Raw genomic sequence first — 26,607 nt, forward strand, 5'->3', positions numbered from 1 at the left:
GTAGAGGAAGAGGGACTTAAAGATGACTTTAGGAGGTAGGGAAAGAAGAAAGAAGAGAAGAAACCTGAGAATATGAGAGGAGAAGGAAAATGGACTCCATTTGGTGGAATTCCTTGTGTCTAACCACATGAATACCTTAAAGAGTTTATTATAACCACTACTTTATTTTGTCCATCCAACTACCACTTTTTTCTGCACTCATTTTATCACTGCCCAGGTAGCCCTAAGAACAGTGTTAAATAAATATTTTTGAGTTGTAATGAACTAAATTGATTCAATTATAGGTGGGTGCCTTGGGACCCTGCCTAGGTTAGGTTGATGTATGCATAATTTATGTATCGGGGGATTTGTTTTGAAAGCATGTCTATCTCAGTTTCAGAGTTCAGCAACATTGATTAATTAATTGAACATTTAGAAACATACTTGCACCCTTTCAAGAACAGATAGAGGACATGCACATGGGATCCAAGATAGTATTTCTAACAGTCTGTTACAATTTAACCATTACTTTTAAGCAGGGAAAATATTGGAGGTTTATGGGTCATACGGCCTCGGTTGCAACTTTGGAACAATACTGTTGTAATCGGAAAGAAGCCATGGACAATATGTAAACTAATGGGTGTGGTTGTGTTTCAGTGAAACTTTATTTACAAAGATAGCTGGTGGGCCTGATATAGTCCATGGATTATAGTTCGCTGACCCTTGTTTTTGAACCAACACGTTTAAAACTGTGTTTATCCTATACATCACCAAACTATCTTGTGGGGCAATTTCTTTTATTAATAATTTCAGCAAATAGTACTCCAGTCCCTTAGTCAGTTGTGCTTAAACCACTGGCATGCTCTTTCTCTCCTTTACTGGCCGTAGCTAGCAATCTCAGCTTGACTTGAGCACATTATTTCCACTCCCACAATGGTCCAGGGAAGTCCCCATTACCAAAGTGTTCCTCACGGATCTTGTTTGCTCGCTTTTTATTTTTTTCCTTTTGGGGGCCTTTTTTTTGTTTTGTATACAGTGTCTCACTCTGTTGCCAGGGCCTCAGTGCCGTGGCATCAGCCTAGCTCACAGCAACCTCAAACCCCTGGGCTCAAGCAAATCTGCCTCAGCCTCCTGGGTAGCTGGGACTACAGGCGTGCGCCACCATGCCCGGCTCATTTTTTCTATATATTTTTAGTTGTTCAGCTAATTTCTTTCCATTTTTAGTAGAGATGGGGTCTCGCTCTTGCTCAGGCTGGTCTCAAACTCCTGAGCTCAAGTGCTCCTCATGCTTGGGCCTCCCAGAGTACTAGGATTACAGGCGTGAGCCACCTTGCCCGGCCAAGCTTTTCCTTTTTTGATATTTCTTAGAAACCATAGGTGGAGTCATCTTTCTAACATATACCTCAAATACATTCAATTAGTGAGGATTTCATGGCATAATATATGTTAAAGCTGTGAAAGGCTGGAAAAATGTGAATAACATAATCCATGATAGTTGGGAAAAAAACAGAGAATAAATTTCAGACGATTTAGCCTGTTACTCAAGACCATCAAGAGTCTGGCTATAGTTGAATACAAGTCAACTAACCAAGCATGCACTGGATAGGATAGCAAAATGTTTAAGAGAGTTCTGTTTTTTAAACAGATCATTTGCTTTATAAATACTAGCCGTGTACCTTGTAGGAGTTACTTAACTTTTTCTCATCCAAAGGGATAGTAACAGTTCCAACCTCATGGACTGTGATGAGGATTAAATGACATTTTGGGGCAAGTACTGGCACATAGTAAGTGCTGATATATTTTCTTTATTATCGTTATCATCATCATCATCATCAAATGCCAGTCACAAGCCAGCCCCATCACTAATGCTAAATATTTATTAAATTCCTTTTATAAACTAGACGCTGTTCTAGGTGCTGGAGATGTAACATTGAAGAGACAGACTAAGCCTTTGCCATCATTATGCTCTATTAGTCATTGATTTATTCAACAAATACTCACCGAGTACCTTTGATGTGCTAGGCACTTCTAGGCATTGTGACAGCTGTTTATTAAGACTGACAAAGTCCCTGCTCTCATAAACTTATGTTTAGTCATTTAGGTGTGGCCTTTTCATCTAAACTATGTATTTCTTAGGGCCTGTAACTATATCTTAATCATCCCATATCCTAAGTGCCTCAAAGGGATTATCACATAGCAATTTATTCCATAAATATTAAATTAGTAAATTAATGAATAAAGAAAAAATGAAATGAACACCTACATTCACTAGGCACAAATAAATTAGCACCAGCTAATCTTGAATGAATTTGAAATCAACCATCCTGGTCAGAAACATAGCACACGATATTACATGAGATTTCCATTGAGGACCCTAACATTCCCCCTGCTTTCAAATTTGGCTGGTTTTATAGGCAGTATGCATAGCAGAGAGTGAATGAAATCCTCACAAGAAACAAGATTCCAAAGGAATGTATCACACAAAACATCAAGACTCTGCACAATTTGTTAAAATAGAAGTTCTGGCTAAATTCCTTCATTCACTTTTGCTTTCTACTTGGGGTAAGAATGAAATCATGAAAATTCTAAAAGGTCTGGAATTATAAAACCAACCTGGACACCATATCTAAAAAACCTTTTTGAAGTCTTGGCTAAATTAATTAACTATGTTCTCATTCTACTTGGAATAAAATGACACTGAAAGAAGTATTTAAAAATCTGTAATTAAAAAATAGATTATATCTAATAACACTTTGTGGCATGTAGAAAATAAATATGGACAATAAACACCCCTTGAAAGAGCTCCTATTGCAATCATGTGTGAGATCACAGTTTGTGCAGGATGAAGGCCATGTTCAGGTATCAGGAAAAGTAGGCTAAAGGGGAGAAATATGGGATTTTTCTCATGCATGGCTGGAGGAAAATTTGAACACTTTAGATGCTTTACTAAAAGCCTGGAGTATATTGTTCAATCTATAGGCTCTTTCTGTAAACAGTTTTAGGAATTCAGTCTGACCCATTTTCCTCAGCCATACTTTTGAGAATCTTTATCAGCAAGGAAATGGTTTTATAGGGAAATGATTCTGAGACCTTCTGGCTGCCCCCACATGCAAATCATCAGGCAGCATGCAAATGGGGGTCAGTAATACAGTCAACAATTGCACAATGAAACATTTCCATTCCTCCTCTTGAATAGAAAGGAGGTGCTAAAAGTATCCCAAATTCCAGAAACCTCACCAGCACAGTAAGAATTAAGTACAGTCTTTGTTAAAGCTCAGGAAAGAAGTTAACCATATTACCTTCTATTGGGTTAAAATTTGCATTCTGTAGTATTGGCCTAAATTTCTGGAGGGGGAAAAAAACCCCTAGTTGTTATTATTCCTTAGTAAATAAGTTATGGTCAAGCAGATAAGTGGAAAAGGAGAGGCTTCAACCTTACCCTCACAACTATACCTCTTGTTTGTGGTTTGGAAGGTGATTTAAGATTCAAACACAGATTATGTGCACTGTAGGAAATTCTTTGTGTGTAGTCAGACTCTAAACATGACAGACAATATTCCAGTAAGATAATACAGCTGATATGTCCCCGTGGTTAGATGGCCCACAACATGCAAAGTTTTGAGATTACTGGACTGCATTTTAACCAGAGGACCAAATGTACTTACTGGTCAAAGGGAAAAAAAAGAAATTTCCTAAAAGGAAATCTACCTCATCCAGAGATAAAATTCATGTGAAATATGGTTATAACAAGATTATTTACATTCTATAGTCATTAGGGATGAGGAAGATACTTGCAGATCTATCTTCCTAAACAACAAATTGAAAATCCTTTCGGCTAAAATCTCTGTGCACTGTGATTTTCAGATCTGTCAGATACCATAGAAAAATGGGGCCAAGTTAGCATATCTATCTACTCAGTGACTGATGTGCATTCTTTGGAATTTAGATACCAATGCTTTCTTTCAACTTTATTTGTTATATTTCCTACCCATTGTATTATATGAATTTGTGTTTTGGGGAAATCAGAATAAAGTCCAGAAAATCAGCTTGTTTGGGGATATGATTTTGAAAATGATTTCTGGGAGAGAGGATATTGCTATTTGGGAATTAATTTGGTGCTGATAGTTTCAAACACACACACACACACACACAGAGCAGGAAAAGGATAGGTTTGATGATTGCTATTTAAAATGATCCACAGATTTAATCGACCCATAATTGTCTTCTTTTCAAGCCACTGTGCCACTGATGTTCAGATATGTCAGTTATTTCAAGTTTTTTTTTAATGCATATTATGGCTTATACAGAAAAATAAATGGAAGACAGTTGTCTAGGAAAGTTAGCATAATTAAGCCGTGATGCTATGTGTGAGAAAAATGTAATGGTCCAGCTTCTTTAGCATGGAGGGATAATGACTCCTTTCCCTTCCTTAACACAATGGAAAAAAAGACATTGTGATTTGGGGTGGATGCTGATTGCAAACTCTTCGTGTGAGAAAGCATCACACCAAGTGGGAAGGGCTCTAGTTGGATTCTGCTTCTACCTGGAAAAGGAAGCTCACACTGGGTATGTGAAGACTGACATGGTCGTGTTTTCAAATATGGAATTATGGACTAGCCAGGAAGTGACGTTGGAAGAAAGTTCAGGTTTAGAGAAGGATAGTCATTAACTAAGGCTGCCTGAATCATCACAGCACATAACAGGCAGGACGGGGCCGTTGCTGCTGACAGCACCAGGGGTTTCCTACAACGATCCTTGGACAGAGTATTATGGTCAGAAAAAGATAATAAAGAGGCTAGAATATGCACCATCTGGTCTAACAGAAGGGAAGATGGAAAACATCAACGGGGAGTTAGAATTGTTATGGAAAGCCAGACGGTGAAGCATTGATTAAGATTATTTCTTTGATTAGGTGATATCTTGTGATTTATGCCCTGGACAAGGAAAACCAAATAACTTTTTTAGTGCATGTGAAACCAGGATGTGCTGTAGAATACAATTGTACCAGACCCTAGGAGCTTCAGAAAAATCGCCCCATTAACATAAGAGGCCAAACTAAGAAATGAGACTCCCTGAGAACAGGAAAACTCTATGAATTCTGCAGTAAAAAAGGCACGGTGATCCAACTGGTTCCCAAGTGTTGGCAGAGGGCTGGGTAGCAGTGGGGGAGGATATCACAGAAGGGCTGCTTTTTTTTTTTTTTCAGAGACCTCAAAGTTGCTGACTTTATAAAGGGAAACCAAGCTCATCAGGCTAAGAAGCTAGATCTGGTGGAACTCACAGGACTAGGGGCCATTTGGGGTATTGCTTACTCAGATTAGAAGTCAGCATATGGGAAAATGGATCAGATGCTTGCCATCTGAAATTTCCAAGGTTTCTTAGGACAAGTAAAGGCATATTTTCTAAAATTGATTTCATATGTGGAGCTTTCATAGTTCTCTCTCTCCTTTAATCCTTCTCTTTCCCAATATCATTCTCCATCCTTCCCAATAGAGGTCTTTTCTTCACAGTCACGAAGGGTGACTCTCAATCCCCAGAATGCAACAAAACATCTCACCCCTGCTTAGTGATTGTCATAACCCTGCAGGATGTTTTCATATTTTGCAAGCACTTTCACATGACTTCTTCTACGACATCAGAGCTAGCCTTGTTCTGCGCTTACCATGTGCCAGGAACTGAGCAAAGATTTTATATACATTAGTCTTTATTTAGTTTGATCTCAAAATAGCTCTATGAAAAAAGAACTATTATTATGCCTATTTAAAAAATACATATAAGGAAACAGAAGCTTTCCCTAAGGCCACCAGCTCATAAGTGGTGGAGTCCAAATTTAAACTCAGTCTAATTCCCAAGCCTTCACTGTTCACGCTGCTCAATGCTGCCTCAAAGATTCACCTCAAATGTATTGTCTTAATTTTAAAGCTGAAGAAACCGAAGTTCAGAAAGAGTGTTGCTTTCTACTAAGCACTGGAATTGGACTTGAACTCAGATCTTGGGCTCCAAACTCAGCACCCTCTTCTGTCTTCCAACCCATTGCTATAAGTTTGCCCAAAAAGTGATAAAAAACATCCTTGGAGAAGGAAAACCACAGATGTGTCCTTTCTCCCTTTGATATCTCATTTTTATGAGAAGGAAGTATCTTGGTGATTCAAATCTGTCATTTCTCATTTTACAGGAAATTTGTCACATGGAAATATTTGTAAGGTGTTAACTAATCATTAGAATGTACTTGAAACACCCATTTTCCTTCTTGATGACAGCAAATATTAACTGCTTCTTAGACTGAGTATTACATATTTTGAATTGAAAGCTGGAGTTTGAGTGTGGGCAACTGTACCTTGCTGTGACTGGAAGTTTAGTGTGGTCAAGTGTCGAGAGGGATGCTCGTAGGAGTCATAGGTTAAGCCTCTAGCTCATCAGTGAGAGGGCTTGTGTAGTTATATACATTTGCTTCCCCATTATATCCCAAACAGTTGCAAGAGGATAGCATCGAGTATCAAAAGTGTTACCCTTCTGCAATTCATAGAGTTGCACTGAATAGAATTATCACCTTGAAATTACAGGGTAAAACTCCCTATACAAAAACAGATTAAAGACAAATTAGACTGTGGGCCAGGTCACTCTGATTGTTAATTAGTGATAATGGAAATACAATTAGCATAATGAGTTCCAATTACTGTATATGGAGAAATATGAGCATACTGCTTTCATAAATCTTGGTTCCAGGACAAATAAAATGCATCTGGTTTAACAAAGCATGTCCTTCTCTTCTGCAGAAAGCTTCCTGGTAAATATCTTTTTCTGAAGCTAAATCCTTCTTCTGATGGGTTGTGATTTAAAAAAAAAAAAAGGGTGACAGAATGGATTTGCCCCGTCTGATAGCTGAGCAGTTTTGTATTAGCTCAGCTTCTGTTTTAAGCTTCCTAGAAAATCTAACCATCTGTTTCTCCAATAGCGGGTTAAAAACATTGGGAAGAATCATAGACCATTACATCAAATGTGCTTATTGTCTTTGAAATGTCGTTGAGCCCCCCCTTTCTGCCTTTGATAAGCTGTGAAATTGGAAAGCCAATTACAGTCACATATTTACACAAATCTGAACAGCTTTTTGAAAACTCTATGTAGGAATGAGTGAATGAGAAACAACAGCTTTACACAGAGCTTTGGTAGGATGCCTGTGGGTGTGTTAATGAAGTTATTTTTAAAGCAGTTGCACTACAAGGTCTGGATATTTATTTTCACCTTGGTCTTACACTGTCTCCACTTTTCACCGCAGGCACCGATTGGTCTTAACTTCCTCAGAAGGTCCATCAGCTGATAGCACAGTATGCCAGTCCTGATGCGTTCTCTCTTCGACTGTCCCTCGCTACTTTTTCATGCGATGAATGCTCAATTGTTGACAGATTACATTCCAAGGCTGGTTAAAACCCAGGCCATTTGGCCAATGAATGGTAATGAATGTGGACTGCTCAGCCCACACAGGTGACATTACACCTCGCACCAGGGGAATGTGCCATCTTCCTTGTTGTACCCTGTAAATCTGATAGATGCCATTAACCTTTTCAGCGAATCCCCATGGATCGCTGCAATGGTGAATCTCAATAGTAATTGCTAAGACAAAAATGCCCCAGCATGCCTATATTCTCTGTAAGGATCTATGAAATCGGCAAGTTGGCTACTCAAGTGCCTTTTCCCCGACTGCTCTCTTGATTTACTTTCAGCTGTCAGTCTGCACCCAGGCTGTTCAGTGCCTCAGAATCTTTCAAACAAGCACAAGCAGCAGATCTTGCAAAGTACTTAGAGGAATTCAACCCTCTTCTTTTTTCCTGAATAGGATTTTGCTACAAAGGAGAACAGTATATATCTCGACCAGAGGATCTACTAAGATAGCTGAGTTCATTGAGGAGAAGCCTTCTCGTCCTTACCTTTATCATTTGAAACACTTTCCATCTGGGCTTTGATTGTGGTTGTCACATTTGTTACCTAGTCTAGTCCCTGCAGCCTGTCTAGAAGCATTTGTAAACTGGATTATTCAATAAAAGAAATGCTTGTCAGGCATCATTGTCCTTCAGCAGTTTGAGATGCTTTCTCTAAAAACAGCTTTCACACTATCACTATTTCTTCTTGAAACATACATGCATGTATGCACGCACACACACACGTACAGGAATAGAATAAAAATGATCATTGACTCTCTGTCAGCCCGTATTTATTATGGGAGGTTTGGTAGAACTTAAAAAGACAAGCTTCTCTCCCTAGTATTTTTATTATTAAAGTATATATTAGATCTACTCTATTTCATAGATTTAAACAAGCAAAGGCAATGCATTGAGAGGTACTTGACATATCCTGGAAAGAAGACTGATGTCCTGGGTACTGGAAAGTGTTGCATTGACAGCCATAAAAATGTGCACTTGATAAATGCTGATTATAATGGATACTTGGTAAATACTAGCAGAGTTTGGGGCAAATCACTGAAACTCTCCTGGCCTATCCTACTTACAGTAGGAGGGATTTTGCCTAGATATTCTCTAAGATTTATTTGAGCTCTAACATTTTATGATTCTAAGGGTTAAGGCCCCAAACCAGGAGATATGACATAAAGAAATGTTGAAGACTTGTAAATCTATCTAAATAGTCACTTATTTTTACCCATATGTGTCACTTACAATTAGATTCTGTGCCTAAGAGAAGAGCCCTATACAGAATAGAAATTCATATATTTCTATCAAGGTTTGGTAGTCTTCAAAGGGCTTCCAGCTTCCAAGGTTTCTCACTGTTTAAGTTGGCAGTAAGTGCTCCAGCTATCACATGTATATTCTACATAGAAGGAGAAATACAGGTTGGAGACAAAAGGGTGAAACACCTACACAGTCTAGTCTTTTAAGGAGTTTTCCAGGATTCCCCACTCAATGACTTCTGTTTATATCTCATTGGCATCAGTAGTTGTGAGGGATGCTGGAAAATGGAGTGTTTAGATGGATACATTGTAGTGCAGAATAAACCCAGGTTCTATGACTAAGGAAGAAAAGAGGAATCAATTCTGAGTAGGTAACTAGAAGTAACTGTCATGTAATCCCTTTCTTTCATTTAAAATATTTTGGTACCATGCCCTTTGGTCCTAGAAAAGAGTTCCCCCAATGTATAGAAATAATTCATTTTTATTTTGTAACCATGGCTATGATGGTGAATGGTCAAGTCCCATCTACTTTGACACCTACTCCTTGAAAATCAACTAGGAGATCCCCTTCCATCTAGTCTATCACGGTGCAAATGTAAAAGTTCATTTAAATGTTTAAAAAATAATCCCCTTTGTAGATGCCATTATAAGTGAAAAGGAAATCATTTTTGGTATGTGATTTTTTTTTACACAAATTTAATAAGAGAGTCATAGTTAATTGAAGATCAGCTAAGTTTAAAAATCCTAGTCTTTCTTTTTAAATCATCTGTATTTACAAAAAAAGCCATTAAGTAGATTTTATCATAAGTAACATCATCAAACTTAAAAATAATCAGAGGCATTATTTTACTATCTGCCAATGTTTACTTGTATGAAAAAACTTGTTAATGAGCCTTCATTTTTATCACAAAAAGATACTTATTGTCTATGCATGCAATAAAAAAAATTGAAAGTCACCTGGGGACTTCTGTCACACATCAGTCTTCTACCAGAAGACTAAATTTTGTTTCCAAAAACTTAGCCAATGTCATATTCTCCTCCGAAGTTCTATTTTAAAGTATGAGCAGGCCACCCAGAGAAGAGCTTGCCAGTCTACAAAGTTCAAATTAATTTTACTTCTTGGTGGTTGACTTTTCAAGAGTTCCTACTGATTGTTTCTCCATCTGTCATTGTTGGATATGTAGCAAAATACAGAGAAGAGTAAGTGTAAATGGCCTCACCCAGTGGAGTTATTTTATGGAGGATGGACCTCCTGGGATTCAGGCTTCTGAGGGTTATATTGATAAAATGGGATGGCATGGGAGTAGATTCTAAAGTGATCTTTTGTACTGGTCTACGGTGTTGGATAAATCAGTTTTCTCCAGGCTTTAGGAAAACAAAAAGCACAAAAAGATTTCTGCCATGGAATGAAAAACTACCTTTAGAGTCCTTATGTATTCTGAATAAGCCAATACAGAATATCACTTATGCATTTTGGTTGCAAACAACAGAAGGCAAATCTGGCTAACTTAACCAAAAGTGAATTTATTGGAAGGATATCAGGTAGGTAACAGAATTCAAAGCAGGAATGAGGACCAGGCTCCCAACAGAGACAAATCTAAGATAGGTGAAGAGGTGGGGGCTGCAGGAACCATGCAGCAGTCTCATCTGCCACCATCACTGAATGAATGAACTTCAGTTGTTTTCCGACATTTGCTACCACTGAAAGGTAATGTCTAGTGACAGAGAATCTGCTTGGCCTAGCTAAGGGACACGCCCACTTCTTGGCCAAGGGAGGACTGGGCAGTGCACTTTGATTAACAGCAACATTAGTGCTACATAGATGGAGTTGAGATAATTCCCCCGAAGAGTACTGCTTTTGTCTGAAATAGGATGAATGAAAGTTGTGATTTTCTTTAAAAAGCAAATAGCCAATATAACAACGCGTCTTGGACTTCCATGTGCATATAAATTTTCTGTATTTCTCATTAAACTTCATATTTTCACTCAGCAGGTCTAGGCTGGGGCCCAAGATTCTACAAGGCTGGTGAGGACCCAGGTGATGTGGCTGATTGCCCTGTGGACAACCGTTTGAATAGTTGCTCTTCATGATCAGTGAACACCAGAAAGACAATTAGTTTTACATTTCCTAATCCATACATATTTTCTTTTTGTTTTAATTGAGGTATAATTACATATGTTAAAATAAGTAGAACTTAAGTCTGAAGTTTCACTTGTATATACACACCCATGTAACCAACATCAAGCATCACTCCCTCCCTGTAAGTTTCCTTCTATCTCTTTTGGTCCCCCTCCCCCACAAGAAGGAACCACTGTTCTGATTTCTATTCCCATTGACTAGTTTTACCTGTTATTGATCTTCACATAAATGAATCATATTGTAGGTACTCTTTTGTGTGTAGCTTATTTTCCTCAAAATAGTATTTGTGTGATGTACTTGTACCTGTGATTTGTTTGTTTGTATTGTTGAGTAGTATTTCATTCTATGAATGTGCTGCCATGTTTATTACTTCTTCTTTTGATGGATATTTGGGTCATATCCAGTTTTTTATCGTTATGAATAAAGCTGCTGTGAACATTCTGGGACAGGTCTTTTTATGAACATATACTTTTCATTTCTTCAAGGTGAGTACCCAGAAATGAAATAGTTGGGTCATAAAACATGAGTGTTTAGCTTTGTAAGAGACTGGAAATAGTTCTCCACAGTGGTTGTACCAGTTACACTCCCATCAGAAGAGTGTGAGGGAATTCTAGCTGTTCTGCATTTGGTGCTGATGGTGTTTTTAATTTTACCTATTCTAGTGTAGTGATAACTCCTTGTGGTTTTAATGTGCATTTCCTTGATGTCAATCCATGTTAGCCTATCTGCACAAATATATTTTCTTTTAATCTTTTACTTAATCTCATTCCCACCACTAAAATACAGCCTGCCTTTGAATCTAGTGAACATTTTGTTTACAACTGGCAACACGATAGAATTTGACCTTGATTCTCATGCTTAACTTCCACAATCATTCCTAACCGAGATTTTTGGTTCTGAGTATCTGAATATGGGCTGGTGGACATGGTAACAATATTTTCTGATGATATAATGCACAGTTCTTTCTCTGACGGTATTTAAATTTGCCATCCCAGGCTCTTGTACTCAAATATATTGATAGTGTCCCATGTGTGTTCTGTGACACTTGGGTGTAATTGTGGTGAACTTTGAATTCCCATCTTAAGGTCAGTTATTAACTATTGATGGATTCTCCTTTTCTCCACTTAATGCTAAAGTATTCATACTAACCAAGACAGATGGGAATGGCTAAGGAGTTTTTCAATGCCATTGCTGTGTAAGCTGTCTTTTGCTTCCCTCAAGTGAGAAACTCAAAGCACTTTTGTAGAGAAGATCATTTATTCAAGGTAAAGAAAAAAAAAAGAAAAGAAAAGAAAGAAAGCTGCCATATCCGTTCTCAACCTCCCTGCCCTACCCTCCAGTTTTCAAACCCCCTATACTTTTTTCTGGAACAGAATTTTCTTGTCATTAAAAATTAGAAAATGGCATCTTTGACAACAACCTTGACTGACCCAGTTTGCAGCCAAATGTGATCCTGGTGTACAAAGGATGGCCTGGACTTCGACATCCTGGACAAGTCACCCTGACAAACAACGGCACCGTTTTTGGATTTCCCAGGAGGCGGAAGAGTGCCCTCTGAGATTTATAAACACATCCATAATAAATGGGAGGCTGAAGTTTAAACTGTTATGGAGCCTCCTGTGCTGTGCTGCCGAGGACTCCTGTGATTTAGAGAGGTGACATTTACTGTGTGCAGACCTATTATTCAGAGTGACTGTTTGTGTATAGACAATATTTTAAAATGGCTTGCTGTAGATGAAAAATTCTTATTAAGTCAGAAAAACAGTTTAAGTAGGTAACACTTTCTCAGTTTAGTCTGCTATAAGTCTTACTGTCTTGCCACATGGAAAGTACTTGGGGTGGGAGGGAGTGACACTTCACAGGTGCTGGCTAAAATACTACCTCCAGAGCAAACAGAATGCAAGGCTTCAGCTGGAACCAAGAAACTCACTGCACATCTGAAGTTAAACTTGGAGGCATTTCCTCAGGTTTCATCCCTTTGATGTTTTCCATCGGTGCTGATGCAATACCGTGGCCCAACCAATAGCATGTGGTAGGAAGAACACAGAGTCTAGAAACATGGGAAATAGTATCTTCTACGAACTAGTAGTGTGTTCTCATAGATGTTCATGAATCCCCACGAACCTCAGTTTCCCTAATCTGCAAAATTTAAGAATTGGTTTAGGTGAAGTCTAAAATCTCTGCAAGACTTGCCTCTTTTGCATTCTTCGCTCTTGGGGAGGAGTGCCTGTCAGCCCCTAATGGCTGTATAATACTTTACAGTCCACCAAGAATATTCTTAGATCATCACTTTTTCTCTTTTAAATCCCATGGTAGTCCTGAGAAGGAGGCAGAACAATTATTGCACCATTTCTTCAAGTGAGAAAACTGAGGCTCAGAAAGGTTAGATCCTATGTCCAAGATCATGTGGCTGAAAGAAGCCTCAACCCTATAGTTTTCCTCTTAGTCTAAGGCTCTGTGTCATCACGTTTCTTATACCTCTGCCAGACACGGGAGCTCAGGACACAGTCACATACGGTTCACCGGGAGCAGATAATTGCTGCAGTAGAGATAGGAACAGAGGGCAGTTAGAGAACAGATGCAGACCCTCTTCTCAGGAGTCTCCCAGGAGAGACAAGAATGTCCCTGCCTAATCAAACTCCACCTATTTTTAAAGTCTGAACTTGATGTTTTCCTCCCCTATGAAGCTTTCTCTGCCCCATGGTCATTTCATTCCAGCCTTTTGGGAGCCTCTCTTTTGCTGATTGAACTCTATTTCAAGATGGGTGCATTAGATATGCTCTTTCCTTCTCCCTTTTACTTTAGCGTGTGTGTATTTTATTTCTTCCAATTTGTTAGTTAGCTTCATGTGAGCAAGGCTTGTGAATTCTGTTAGTAGTTACACATAACATTATTAACTGAATGAGTATTCATAGTGAGAAATCAGTTAATAATGTTATCTACTAATCAACTGAGGCACCTACAACACCTTGGGTGAGGGCAGTACCAAGAGAGAACATTACTCTGCTCTTCTTCTCACATTAACGGAATTATTAATAGAAGCTGTGGCATCACAGACTTATTCACCTAGCAAACCTGCAACCTTGTTGTTTCCATCACTCTCTCTTCACTTCCAGTATTTTTCATCATAGTACTTATTACTATAAAAACTTAAATGTTGTTTCTCGGTCTCCCAACTAGAATGTAAGCTCCATTAGGGCAGAGTTTTATCTGACTTGTTCATCGCTGTATCTTTGTATCAAGAACAACACATATTGTAGGTGCTCGATAAATGCCTATAGAGTGAATGAAATGCAAGAGTCCATTTCAGGCTTTGTGACCATAGCATGTGACCTCTGATTTGTACCTCCATCCTTATTCTATAAATTTTGGATACCAAGCAAGCACTTCCTATTCTGGAAATTCAAACAATAATGAGCTATTGTATTTGCCCGTTAGAGTTTTTTATTTAATTACTAAACAAAGAGTAATCTTTGGAGTTCCACTATGCACATCCATGATCATTATTTTGGTGAGGAATACAAATAATGTATTTTGTCTTGGATAAATCTTTTGTTCCTCCCTTCACAATCCACTCACAAGGTATGTGCTAAAAAGTCACTCCCTTCAAAATGATAGAATTTTCTCTGTTAGTGATCAAATTGCATACTATTATGTTGAAATTAACATCGAAACCTAATGTTGGCTGATTAGTAATAAAAGCGCACCATAGAGCATGAGCAATATGGTCAAATGTGCCAGGCTTGAATCTTTGCTTCTGCTGAGTAGTTCTGCAAATTTGGAAACAAGATTCTGTCTCTCCAAATCTCAGTTTCTTCATATGAAAAATGGGTATAATAATAGTATCTATATCATGGGTTGTTGTGAAGATTAACTGAGATAATCCTCTTATTTACTGACACAGAAAGAACTCAGTAAATGTTAGGCATTACTATTACTACACAGAGTTAGAAAAAGTATTGCACACAATTTAAATGCAAATAGTAATTATACTATAGTGCTCTGCATTTTTATTTTATTCCCCTAGGATGCCTGATTGCTTGTGCTAATTTAGCAGTAACGACGTTCAAAACATATGTTTGTTCGTCAAAGAATTAACAATAGACAGACAAGATTATTTGTTGGTTTGGGTCTGTTTGGATCATTGTAATCGGTGCCCCATATGTAGAAAGTACCATGAATTTCTACAGCTGATTAAAAATATAATTTTCTGAAGAGTCATGGTAAATCTCTTTTCCATAGACACCTTTTAATAAAAAACATAAATTATAAACCTACTCTTATGCAAACAATATTGGCACAACAAGAAAATGATTAAGATGCAGACAGGGTAGGTCAAAAAGACTATAAAAGGATGAATGAATGTTGTTTGATGTATATTAAAACAATTGGTCAAAGTTTAGGTAGCATTTTAATTTTGGTATCCACATACTTATGACCTATTCAAATCTTACCAAAAGCAAACAATTTTTTTTTGAAAGAAGGAGTCCAATAGAAACCACTTGAGCATGTAAAATCAGTCTACTGCCACTATTTTATAAAAAGTGTTTCAAAATTTTTAAACAAGGGCAGCTTGACTGTTTTCAATTTATGAAATAAAGTAATAGCTATTTTCTTTCATTTTTAACATGATGTTTCTCAGATGTGGAACACCTTTAGTGATGCTTTTATTTCCTTCTTTGGCCACCCCATGCTACGTGTCATTTCTTCACTCACTATGGTCTTGTGAGCAGCAATTTTTATTGCAAAGTTGCAAAAATATTAAAAGAGGATTTCATTTGATCAAACTTCCCTAATGTATGTTTGGACATTTTGAATTCATTTTAAACTCAAGTGCAACAGCTCAGTTTGTCAGCAACATGATAAGATCTCATCTCCCCTTGTTGATGTGAAACAACACTCTTATAACTTGCATTTCCTGATGCCTCCCTAGGCCATGGGAACAAATGGAGTTATCATAAATGAAGACATGAATAAGGCACATTTCACCCTGAGTCTTGCCACCATTTTTATGAAATGCATCTTCTGCAGTGTGCTGTATCTCAAAATTCTGGGAAACCCTAAAGGGTGTCTCCTTTCTGTTCTCACGCAAATATGGTCAATTATTACTGGTCACTACTTGTGCTTCCTTTGTGTGCCACTCAATCAATCTGTCATCAGACAAGCCTATTGATTCTACCTCCTTCTCTCTCAGGGACCCAAACCTGAGTCTGTAGGACAAGATGGTGAGCATATTTAGAGACTATACCCTGCTTAGAATCATTCTTCCCTTCTGGTGATCAAAACTTAACCGGGTGGCTTGCCTTGCCTGAATTGACTTCCAGGAAGCTCCTTAGTTCATTTATGTTCTTAAACTTTAAACCTGCTTTGTCTGTTCTCCAGAAATATAAAATCATTACTGATCTCCCATGTAAGATTATGATGGGATTATTGCTATACCTGCAATTATGTACTTTTTATTGTTTCATTAATATCTCATACTAAGCTATTAATATAATAAAATTTAACATCTAATAATTGTATTGGTGAGCTAATCCCACAAAGATGCTGTGTAACAAACTGTCCCAAAATTCAGTGGATTAAACCAATATTCATTTATTTTCACTCATGCATCTGCTGTTGGCCTGGCAGCAGAGGTTGAGGTGTTTTGTTGGCTGATCCAGTCTGTACTTAGCTGGGCATGGCTCCAAATTATAAATTGGATTCAAATCTTGCCCATATGTTTCCCATCCTCCAAGGATCAGTAAACTAGCCAAGGCATTATCTTCTCATGATAATGAGAAGCTCAAGAGAGAAGCGAACTGTGCAAGAACATTTCAAGCCTCTGCTTGTATTATGTTTGTTAATATCCCATAGGCAAGACATGTAGTCAAGCCTAAAGTCACTGGGTGGAGAAAGGTAATCTGACTCCAGGGGTAAGAACTATGCAGTCACATGGCAGATGATGTGGATTTGGGAGTAGTAAAGAACTGAGAACCACAATGAAACCCACCGTAGCTATGAAAGACCTCAGTTATAACATCCACTTAATGATACATTATTTATTCTTAGCATTTATATGGTACAGAGTTTATTAGAGAAAAATTATGGTTTATCTAAATTTAGTAACCATTCACTGAATATCTACCCCCATATAAGGCACTGAGCTAAAGGTAAAGGAATATATTATATACAAAGTATCTAGAGCCTGAGAGGTTAATGGTTGAGATTGGGTGGAACTCACTCACAGTGCTGAGTGGATCAAGGCTTGGTGTGATTGCCCAATGTGCCTATGTGGACAGCACTAGCCAGAGGTCTTCTTATTCTTCTTTAACGTTTGTTGCTTTATTTTATTATTATAAAAGCAATACATATTCATTTTAGAAAATCATAAAGTGTATCTATGCATAAAGAAGAAATAAAATATAAGCATACTTCTACCACCCATAAATAACCATTCCTTACTCTAATGAAATAGAAAGAAAGATGGGTAGAGATCATGTAGATAAGTAGATAGATAGCAGACTGACCAATTTATCATAGAGAAGTGCTTGTAATCTTTTACTTAATATAGCACGAATATATCCAATGTCAGTAAATATTCATCTCTATACATATCACTAATGCTGTCTAATATTCTGTCATATTAATATAGTAAGTTTTATTTTACTAATTTATTGATAAACAGCTAAATCTCAAATTTTTGCTGTTATATTAACAATGTTTTGTTTGTGTTATACATCTCTGAATACTTGATGTACCACAAAGCAAAAGGAGAATAGAAGAATTATCAGTAGTGTTCTTTATCAGGGAAGGATTGATTTTTCAAGAGATTGTAAAGCAAAAACCCAAAGGCTAGTAGCTAGGTTCCAAACTGGGAGAAACAATCTAAAAGGAACAGGGATCTGATTATGTGCCAAGCAAGGGAAATAAAGGGACTTTTCAATTACACAGCCAAGGCAAACTTCCAGAGGCGAGCCGAAGACCATGGGCTCCAAAATTCAAGACACAAAAGAAAAATGTATGAGCCAGGGGAGAAAACATTTTAGGATTGGTCATTAAGATATGTGAGACAGGGAAAGCTCAGGGGCAAATTGTATCAGACAGAGGAACATTTCTGCACAAAGCAACATAAATGTGTGCACCCAATCCTGCCTGCTAAAAGCTTTAAGCGTAACACCAACTTCTGGTGTGGAAAGACATCCAGTCATCAAATTGCGCAAATGCAAGTGGATTTACAAGCAAAAGGCATGATGGGAAAGGCTTGTAGGGCAAGTCTACAGTTGTACTGAAACAACTGGTTGTTTCAATTAATAGGAAAACAAAGTCAAACTGGGTTTTTACATTTTACAACCTTGCAAAAATACAAGTTAATAATCAGTTCACAATCCGTATGTACTAGCCCGACTTTCTAAGGCGGTGAAAGGAGTTAGCCAGTGTCTTTCCACAGTTTTAAGAGCAGTGAGAGTGTGTCTGTTTGTAAGTCTGGTCTGTAGTGGTCTGGATGTGGCTGGGAAAATATTCTAAAGCAAATTCTGACACATGAAGTAAAATCTTCCCTTCCTGTGAAGAATAATGCTTTTATTTGAATGCTAGGACAAGAGCCTTAGCATCACAGGGAAACACCTAAAATTAGGGCATCCTTTTAAACTGAGAATGTGAAAATGTGCTAATTTGTATCGTAGCAAAGACCAAGGAACTCTTTTCTAAAATTTGACTTTGAAGGCTCAGAATTTAAATTTGCAGGAATTTTGACTATCAAAAGCTACTGACATAATTAATTCTATTTGTATAGCATTTTTATTGATATTCATATTAACTCAATAAGGTATAGAAGGCAGATGATAAAACGCTACTATGATGGATCAGAATCATAGACAGGAAGCCCCTGAGGTCACACGTAGAACACATGGTGGTGACAGGCTAGAGTTACTATGTCCTGGTTACCAATGCAGGGTCTTTTTCTCCCAACCCATAAACAACCTCAAAAGTGCTGCTTAGAGAATTTGACATTGTGAGTAATTCAGATTTCCACTTAAATTCCCAAATGATGTGGTTTTTTTCCTTATTGCAGAAAATCTTTTTTAAATTATCAGTTTCTAAATGCCCACTTTCTTGCTCTAGATGTCAAGTCTAATGAATGTACTGGAATCTTTGATGATGAAATGGATGGAACAAAAGATCAATTCTCATCCTCCCAAGTTGTGGTTGTAGATGGTATAGAAAACTAAGCTGAAAAACGCACTGAGGCCAGTAGCTTCAATTCCAAGCTTTGTGAAAGAGAGGCTGGGTTTGTTCTGTTCACTTTTCTATCCTGAGTGCCCCCTAGACGTCTAGCATGGAGTACGTACTCAATGAATTTTGGTTGAATGAATAAATGAATACTGTGTATGTGATCTCCAAAGTGCGTTTTCTTCTTATTGAGTTCTTTCTCCAGAAAGTCAACTATAAAGTAAAAAAAAAAAAAAGGAAAAAAGAAGAAGGAAGGAAGGGAGGGAGGAAGGAAGGAAGGAAGGAAAGAAAGAAACAGGGAAGATCAAAAGGAAAGGAAGAAGGAAGGAAGGACATAGGATGGAAAGAAGGAATAAAGAAGCAAGGAAAAGATAAGAAGGAAGAAGAAAGAAGAAATTAAAAAGAAATTCTGGATTTTCAAGTGTTGGTTTTACTTAGAAAAAGCCTTAATTCATTGAATCAGTGTTTTGATCCATTAAGATTTAAAACAATCAACTTTCTTGTCCCTGTTTCTATGTCTGCCTCCTTCCCACTCTCTGAGGCCAGGACAAGGGATTCCCATTTTGTGACTCCTGGGTCCTTTTGCAACTTTCAGGCCTGGATGGGTGGGATGGGGAGAGGCCACCTGTCACGTGACCGCAGAGCCACAGCAAGCATCTCTCTCCAAGGAGAGCTCACCTCCTGCTCTTCCTGGCTCCTGGGATAACCTATCTATTGACACTGTGGACACACTTCCAGGATGAATTCTTTGTGTGCTCCCTGCTGACCATCTAAGTGGTTTTCTGACTAGTTTGGCATGTTGCTAGTTAAAATTCATTCTTTTAAAGCCGAGTATCCACTTAGCTCCTCTCTTCTGAACTTTTGTCATTCATTATTAACAATGAAAGCCAAAGTGCATGAAACAAGTTCAGCCCTATCTGTTTCTGGCATGAAAGTGATGTCTTGGCATATTAGTGGGACACGGCTCTATCTTACATAAAATGATGCCTCGGCCCACAACAAAGGCGCCGTCTCTCAGCGCCTAATAGGATCACCTACTTCAAATGTGAAACTTCCTTCTTTGAAATATTTGAGATTTCATAAACCTATGAAGAGTCTCAAACTCAAACAAAACCTTCGAGGCTCCGCTGAAGCTCCGACTCTAAAGAGCTTTCTGTTCCATAAACCGGTTATTGGATCTGGGTCCCAAGCCCAGGCAGATGGGGGAAGTGTGGGGGCGTCAGGGGAGGAAGAGCTCGCTTTCCACTTTCTCTTTTTGATACAAAAATAAAAGTCATCTGGCTTTGACTGCAGAACATGAATCACAGTAAGTATTTTAAAAGCACTATTTTTTTTGTAAGACCTAATTTCAGACCGATTAACACTTTAATATGAAACAGAAGCACATCATTTCATTAGGAGACAAAATAAGGCCTCTCAGCTACCATATGTTGTCTCTTCCTTTGCAAAAAAAAAAAAAAAAATCTTTTGAAACCTCAGATTGTAGATTGAGCTACAAGAGGGAACGTAAAATTGGTACTATCTCCCCCACCAGGTGAGCAGACACTGTATTGAGGAACCACAAGATCATAAGGTTGTTTTTCTTTTTCTTTTTTCTTTTTCTTTTGGGCAATTCTCATATTCACTCTATTCAGTAACAGAAGACCTGGCTATTGCCCTAGAAAGCTAACAGAGAAATATTCTTTTGTGAAAATAGAAATCAAAAGAATCTTTCAGTGTGTTCTTCCTAAGAATGTCTAGGCTGACACAAAGAGCAAAGAGACACTTTGTACCACTGATTTCACAGATTACTTATTTATTAAATAGATGAAACAAAATTATAGCTGTCCCTTTTCAATATTTAAATTTTTTTAATGATAATGCCTTTAAAATGCACAGAACATGAATGCAGGAGCTGGTGTGATAGGAGAGAGCCTTATTGCACATAATTAACAGACACATAATGTCTGGTAACTAGTAATTTCCTTCTAGCTGAGTAAGGAAATAATTTAATCATGTTGATCAAATGAATCCCAGGAGCCCAGTGTAACATTATGCCTAAAAAAAAAAAAAAAAAAAATCTGCACTAACTGATAAAAGACTACTTGGTTAAAAAAATAACATGATTTCCAATCTTGTTTAGGTATCCTTAATAGTATTTAAAATGCAGGCCTGATTTTAGTAATTGGCTTAATCTGACATTTCGGGAAGGTTATTTTCCAACACTGGCAGAGGCTACAAATATTGGCATGGTCCACTTTTCTAGAACCGACTAAAATCTAAGTGTTGCAAGACCCATATTTCCTTCACCAACAAAAGCTGTCCCCCGGTCCCCTGCTTAGAGGACTGGGTAGGGTGTGTGAGGAGTGGGTACATGGTGGTGGGGGTGGTAGATAGACCACACATCTATTTTCCTTATAAAGAATCTTTCCTAGAATAGCATCCTATATTCAACAACTAAATATAACCCCCCATTGCTCAGCTGTAAATTCCAACTTAATATTCAAAACAGGCCAGGAGGAGGCTTTATTCCGTATCACTCCTCCAAAAACAAATGTCTCTTCAGTCGAGTATATCCTAGTTGCTATAGTCTGGTATTTTCTTTTGAAATCTTTTGTGGTCTTTCCCATTGTTCTTCTGAACTACTTAGAAAAGGCAGCGAGCCACCTTCATGGTATCTGAAGTCGGCTCTCTGTAATGAGGTGATATAATTTAACACTTACCGTAATACATTTTATCCATCTATTGTTTGCTAAATAATTCCTGCAATAACACTTTTATTCTTTCCATAATTCTTCAGGGCAATGCCAGAGGAATAATATTTTTACTGCGGTGATTGATGTCAGGTCCTGGTGCTATATAGCCCCCGTGAACAAAGGTTATTGATAAGCATCAGGAAGATTGGAGGGTGTGGAGGGGGCAGGGAAGGCATTCAGAGGCCCTGGCTGCATGGAAAAGAACGTCAGGGATCAGAGGGTTAATACCATTTTATGAGGTTGTAAAAATCTACCCCAAGATTCTTGTGTTAGCAATATTCTTTGTGTAAGATGTATGTTATTAAAACAAGTAGCAGCATCTGAATTAAAGTGACAGTATGATGGATGACTACTGAAGGGGAATCGGAGCTGTTTGCAGCATTTTGGGCTAGAAGTGGGAATTCTGCCTCAGAGGCAAGGAGCTTGGCAGACACATTGATTCCAGGCTGACGCATGTTCATAAATATGCCCCCAGAGAGGTGTGGCCTAGCAGAATTTACAAAATTATGTTCATGAATTATTTAACATTTATTTATGGATGCTATATTTAAACAGTATTTGCCAAGGCGAATGGACCATAGCTTACAGAGTAATCTTTAGATAATGCAAATTCTGCACAAGACAGAGGTGGCGGGTGGCTTGCCCAGTGATGCTAAGCCTATCAAAACTAGATTAGAGGAGATGAGTCCACAAGGAGAGAGCTGCCCCTTTGGACCCGAGGTGCTTCCCCGAGGTTGCTGAGGTCCAGAGCAAGAAGAAAGATCAAGGAGGACTTTTCCTCTTCGAGAATTTGGTTATATCAGACAGAAGATTGTGTTAGTGCTGATTCAAATTTTAACATCATAATGAGTTTTTCTATTTACAGCAGTCTTTTGAAAATTGCAGAACGAATGCAACACCACCAGTTAAAGGTCGAAGAGGAGAAAGGAAAAGATTAAGAAATCGCTAAAACTTAGATATCTCTCTAATCATATTAAGAGTCACATTCAAAAATATGAAGTTAAAGTGATGATTTATAAATTGATTAATTTAGTGTCATGTAACTTGGCATGGTGGATATGGCACAGACACTAGTGTTCCCCAAATATTCTATTTTCTCCTACCATTTGCCATCTTGCTTTGCAGTTGGCTAGGGCCTTGTGGTTAGTTCTTGCCAATGAGATATGAGTGGAAGAGGCATGTGTTACTTTTGTAGCTGAGGCATACAGCTTCTCTGTTGTCTCTTTTCTCCTTTGATGGTGAATGAAGAGGCCACACATCAGCTACCAGGTGGTGGGGCCTCCAACAGCTGGTCCCTATGACCCTTTGGAGCCAAGCCCCCACCAACCTGTCTGGCGTGAGTAGCATGACTGAGAAATCATGGTTGGGTTGGGTTAGGCTGTTGAGATTTGGGGGTTGCTTGCTGCTGCAGCATAGCAAAGGCTATCTTGACAATGCAGTAGGCCAGTGCTACTCAAACCACCTTTCGGTGATGAATAAGATGCTCGTGCTGGAATGTAAATCAGCACACTACTCACTGTGTGAAAGTCTTACCGTGAAAAAGCAGTCAGCTGAACTGAACGGTGCACTTGGTGACACAGTTGATTTATTTTCTGACACAAGCTCCTTAACTAACCACACCTGACAAGGAACAGTTCATGGGTATACTGTGAGAAGCATTGCAGTAGACAACGGCATATTTTCTCAAGTAGCTCTAGGTTCATATTTTATTGTTTTGCATGGATGACTGACACATTTTAATGCTGCTTTTGCCCTTTGGTAGGCCCAACCCTTTCCATTAAAAATGGGGGAGACCCACACAGTGGGAAAAAAAAAAGTACAATTGAAATGGACAAGATAATTTTTTTCAGAAGACAGGCTTTATGATTTTGCTTTTCTGCTAATTTGAAATCCATATCCAGCCCAACAAGGAACAGCTCTAGTCTTATCTGTTCGAATTCCTCTTATAGGAGCATCAGCATTTTTCTCTTTGAATAATATTGCTGCAAATGTAATAATTAGCTGACCAATGGCATTATCAGGGCATTCCAGGTTACTCAAAAGCCAGGATACTAGCAATACCAAGAAAAAATAAAGCAAAGAATCTGATTTTATTAGTTCCAGAAAAAAATCAGGAATAATCAAAAGAGGTGTGGCCATAGAATTGAGTTCTACTTTCTTAGAAGAGGAAAGAAAAAAGTACAAAAAAAAACCCTTTATACACACACACACACACACACACACACACACACGACTCTGCAGAAGTTTAAACTCACCAGCCAATACAAAATTAAGTTGATAAGTGACTATTTTGTGCTTTAAAAACCATTGAAGTGATAGAAATGTTTCCCTTTTTCATTGACGATAGTGGTGTTATACAGGGACAGCTACAACTGCAGTGTCACTGGTCTCCTTTTGCCACCCTCAGAGCAAGCTAAAAACTAAGTTTGTGACTAGCAAATTAAGACTGCATGGTATATGTGTGGATTCTAAATGTGATGTCTTATTCTTAATTGTTCTCTGATTGTAAAATCCTTAGGGATTTTATATGAGCAAGCACTCATGCGTACACATGCACACACACAAACACACACGTGTTCACAGGCATACACACACACACAGACATGCACATACACCTCCATCTCAATACTTAAGATAGTTACTAGTGCATGTTAAGAATTTAGTAAATTATTGATAAATTAATAAGTGAGTGAATAAATCTGTGACTCTCTTTTCATTACCCATAAGGCAACTCCTAGAAGCACAAAACTAAAAGAGATGTAACCATGGTACTTCCCAAGAATGGTACTAACATCTTCAGCTATGAATTCTGTATCATTAACTAGAACTTTGAATAGAAAAGGTATATGAAAGCACCACAGAACTCTATGGCTTGGCCTAGAGTGTTGAGTTTTAATAAACTGTCTTTATAAAACCTTTCAAGATTTTCCAAAGGTGTGGTAAGCAGTGCTGGAAAATTAGGCGTAGCAGGTGTACAGGCATCTAGGGAAACACATTGCTTTTCCCCTTAGCTCTAGTCCTTTAGGAAGCAGAGCCTGAGACAAGGATTACAGTGCTATTCCTTTATTTAAGAGGCAGAAACCCAAGGTGAAGGAGGAAAAAAAGAAGCCAAGCAAGGATAGATGCAAAACAACACAATGCTATGAGCAATTGAGCTGGCATCAGCAGGGCGCTCAGCCAGCATGTGTGCTGGGCGCCCAGCAGAAACTGAAGCTCTGCATAGCCACAAAAGGAAGAAATGAAAGAGAACTTGCCTTCCTCGCTTCCTCCTGCCACCTTTTTTCTATTGGTCCAAGTTTAGCCCGTGGAGAACTAACTCCCCACACATCCCGTTGGATTCTTCAGTCCCTTGGCAGCAGCACAGGCAGCTAGACCCCAAGCCTCTCACCAGGGTGTTTCATCCAAGCTTCAAAGTGGAGAGCTAACAGCATGGAGAGGGTGTGGCATGAGGGGTGAAAGGCCCTGTGGTCCAGGGACTTCAACTCAGACCACAGCCAATTGGGGGAGTCTGGCAAAGTCATCAGGAGCACTGTTGGGCCAAGAGGCACCTTTGTAGAGAAGGAGGCTGTTAAATCCGAGAAAGCACACAAGATTTGTGTTCAGCACTGTTCTCCAAGGTTTTAAATACAGGCAAGGATTTTTGTTAATGATATTTTCCACAGTGATCTCCAGCTTCTCTCTCCTGCTCTTTTTCCTCTACCCTGTTCCACCCCATCCGCCCCTCCTCCGGGCTCAGTGTTCACTCACTTGCCCACATTTACCGCTACACCCTGCTCTTTGTGGGGTCTGATACTCAAAGCTAAGCATGCTCTACAGCCTGCCATCAGTTATTGGAGGAACACTCCACTGGCATTGAGAACAAATGCCATCTTTTTCTCTAAAGCCCTCTCTCTGTCCTCTCCAATCAGATGCCTCTCCTTTTGCTGTGTTCACATCCTACTTAGATTTTTGTTCAGATGTTTGTCACGGCCTGATATGCCCATAATTACTTATGTGTGTTTATTTACCCACTAAGTTGTTAGCTCCTTGAGGACTGTGAAAACTAGTACAAGGAGCTGGAATTTTGGCATCTGGCAAATGTGAGTTCTTTAGGACTCATTTGCTTCATGCTCTTATAGTTCATCTCATAGTTCATCTTTCTGGGTTTTATCACCTTGTTTGTAAAATTGCAACAGTCACACCTTATTTGCTTTCAGTGCAAATTAGCAGAGACAATTTAATGCTATGGCTAGTAGGGTGCCTGGCACATAGTAGATGCTCAATAAAAGCTCATTTTTTGGTCTTTATCCAATTTTTGTGTCCCTCTCTGTCTCAGCACCAATGTAATGAGTGGCTAGTGGAAGATGTAAATGATTTCCAATTTGTGTAATACTCATGAACGCATGTAGTACTTATTAATACTATATGTCAGGTCTTATTCTTAGCACTTTAAAAGAGTTTACTCATCTAATTCTATTAGATAGATATGATTTTATTTAATGAAAACTTACATAGCAGTTATTATATGCCAGGCACAGTTCTAAATACTTAACATATATTATTTATTTTATTTTATTATTTATTTATTTATTTATTTTTTTGAGACAGAGTCTCACTTTGTTGCCCAGGCTAGAGTGAGTGCCGTGGCATCAGCCTAGCTCACAGCAACCTCAAACTCCTGGGCTTAAGCAATCCTCCTGCCTCAGCCTCCCCAGTAGCTGGGACTACAGGCATGGGCCACCATGCCCAGCTAATTTTTTCTCTATATATTTTTAGTTGGCCAGATAATTTCTTTCTATTTTTAGTAGAGATGGGGTCTCACTCTTGCTCAGGCTGGTCTCGAACTCCTGACCTGGAGTGATCCACCCGCCTCGGCCTCCCAG

This window comes from Lemur catta, chromosome 4 (assembly GCF_020740605.2).
Source record: "Lemur catta isolate mLemCat1 chromosome 4, mLemCat1.pri, whole genome shotgun sequence".
In the NCBI taxonomy this organism is placed as follows: Eukaryota; Metazoa; Chordata; class Mammalia; order Primates; family Lemuridae; genus Lemur; species Lemur catta.